The sequence below is a fragment of the Neophocaena asiaeorientalis genome, unplaced genomic scaffold (assembly GCF_003031525.2).
Source record: "Neophocaena asiaeorientalis asiaeorientalis breed wild unplaced genomic scaffold, Neophocaena_asiaeorientalis_V1.1 scaffold256, whole genome shotgun sequence".
Taxonomy (NCBI): Eukaryota; Metazoa; Chordata; class Mammalia; order Artiodactyla; family Phocoenidae; genus Neophocaena; species Neophocaena asiaeorientalis.
Genome location: NW_020185324.1, coordinates 2,637,667 through 2,640,387, shown reverse-complemented (window position 1 = coordinate 2,640,387; position 2,721 = coordinate 2,637,667). Strand labels below are relative to the sequence as shown.

General features: G+C 42.1%; 1 pseudogene; it reads left to right on the top strand.

Moving 5' to 3' along the window:
* The first annotated feature begins 558 nt into the window (after nt 1-558).
* On the top strand, nt 559-2,176 carry LOC112392510 (importin subunit alpha-1 pseudogene; annotated as a pseudogene).
* Nucleotides 2,177-2,721: the final 545 nt, after the last annotated feature.

Below are 2,721 nucleotides of genomic sequence, written 5' to 3'. Positions count from 1 at the left end.
AAAAAAAAAAAAAAAAAAGGAAACTCCATAGTTGATTAAAATCATTAGCAATAAAAATGAACTTGAAGAGATTTTTCTTATCTTACTGATATTCATGCATGCTATGAAGCAAAGAATTGTCTGTTATTTTCACCATTTCACGCTCAGCGAGTAACACAGTGGCAGGCAAAAAGAGGCACGAAATAACTATCTGTTGAGTAAACTGACATATGAATGAATGGATGAATGAATGAATGAGCACAATTCTGCTTTAGTACAACAGGAAAAAAGTTGTTCATTAATCATCCTGGCAGTGTCTAAACTATGTAAATAACTTAACCATTTTAGATGGGTTGTACCAGTTGTTTTAAACATACATCAAAGATGCTAAGATATGCCCTTTGAAGGGTGGAAGGAAGAATATTGCTAATGAAAATATTTCTTCTTCCTTACCACACCATCCTCGGGCTGACCGTGGTGGACGTCTTGAGCGCAGTCGATCCGCAGCCTGTGCGCCCCGCACCACCTCCTGTGGAAGCTTGAGCCGGCTGTGTAGCTTTCTCCCTTTGTCTCATAACGATGTCAACCAATGAGAATGCTAATTCACCATCTGCCCTCCTTAACAGATTCAAGAACAAGGGGAAAGACAGTCCAGAAATGAGGCGGCACCGAACAGAAGTTAATGTGGAGCTCAGGAAAGCTAAGAAGGGTGACCAGATGCTGAAAAGGAGAAATGTCAGCTCTTTTCCAGATGATGCTGCCTCTCCACTGCAGGAAAACTGCAACAACCAGGGCACTGTAAATTGGTCTGTTGATGACATTGTCAAAGGCACAAATAGCAACAATTTGGAAAGCCAGCTTGAAGCTACAAAAGCTGCTAGGAAACTGCTTTCCAGGGAGAAACAGCCACCTATAGACAGCATAATCTGGGCTGGTTTGATTCCAAAATTTGCGTCCTTCTTGGGCAGAACTGATTGTAGTCCCATTCAGTTTGAATCTGCTTGGGCCCTCACTTACATTGCTTCCGGGACATCAGAACAGACCAAGGCTGTGGTAGATGGAGGTGCTATCCCAGCATTCATTTCTCTGTTGGCACCTCCCCACACTCACATCAGCGAACAAGCTGTATGGGCTCTAGGAAACACTGCAGGTGATGGCTCGGTTTTCCGAGACTTGGTTATCAAGTATGGTGCAGTTGACCTGCTGTTGGCACTTTTGGTGGCTCCTGATTTGTCATCTTTAGCGTGTGGTTATTTACGTAATCTTACCTGCACACTTTCAAATCTTTGTCGCAACAAGGATCCTGCACCTCCCCATCCCCTTAGATGCTGCTGAGCAAATTCTTCCTACTTTAGTTCGTCTCCTGCATCACGATGACCCAGAAGTTTTAGCTGATACCTGCTGGGCTATTTCCTACCTTACCGATGGTCCAAATGAACGGATTGAAATGGTTGTGAAAATGGGGGTTGTACCTCAACTGGTGAAGCTTTTGGGAGCTACTGAACTGCCAATTGTGACTCCCGCGCTAAGAGCCATAGGGAATATTGTCACTGGGACAGATGAACAGACTCAGGTTGTAATAGATGCAGGAGCGCTTGCCATCTTTCCCAGCCTGCGAACAAACTCCAAAACTAACATTCAGAAGGAAGCTACGTGGACGATGTCAAACATCACGGCTGGCGGCCAGGACCAGATACAGCAAGTTGTACATCATGGATTAGTCCCGTTCCTTGTTGGCGTTCTCTCTAAGGCCGACTTTAAGACACAAAAGGAAGCTGTATGGGCTGTGACCAACTACACAAGTGGCGGAACAGTTGAGCAGATCGTATACTTTGTTCATTGTGGCGTAATAGAACCGTTGATGAACCTCCTAACTGCGAAAGACACCAAAATTATTCTGGTTACTCTGGACGCCATCTCAAATATCTCTCAGGCTGCTGAGAAACTAGGGGAAACTGAGAAACTCAGTATAATGATTGAAGAATGTGGAGGTTTGGACAAAATTGAAGTTCTACAAAACCATGAAAATGAGTCTGTGTACAAAGCTTCATTAAACTTGATTGAGGAGTGTTTCTCTGTGGAGGAAGAGGCAGATCAAAATGTTGTACCAGAAACTACCTCTGAAGGGTTTACGTTCCAAGTTCAGGACGGCACTGCTGGGGCCTTCAACTTTCAGACTGTACACCTGAGGCATTAAGTTGTTTGTTGTGTACTATGTCTGGTAGAAGTCTGTCTTACTGTTTCTCTACTAAGAACTCTTTACACGTGGTTTGTTATTGTAGCACTTTTTACAAAGAAACTATACTTCAACAGTTCCAAACTGTACGTACTGTATGAAGCTTCTCCTCTCAGTGGGTTTCCTATTTCTGTGTGGAATTTCATATCTTGCAGTGTCCTGTAAATAAAGATTAAATTCCAAAAAAAAAAAAAGTCTTCTTCCATAAGTAAAGAGTGGAAGTAGAAATAAAGAACAGCAGAATACAGGCCACATCCTTGCCCCAGGCTGTAGTATCCACCTGACAATGTATCAATATAATTTAAATGGATCTTGAGTTTATAGGCTAAACAGAAAGGTATGACCTTCAAGTCTTTTTATAACTTGAATTCTCCATTCTAGAATTCCTAATATGACTTCATTTCTCCATTAAGCAGCATGCATACTAAAGTAATTTTTTTTTAAAGGAAGGCCCTTTTAAATCTGAGGACTTTTTTTCTTTAAAGACAGACTATTTGGGAAAAATT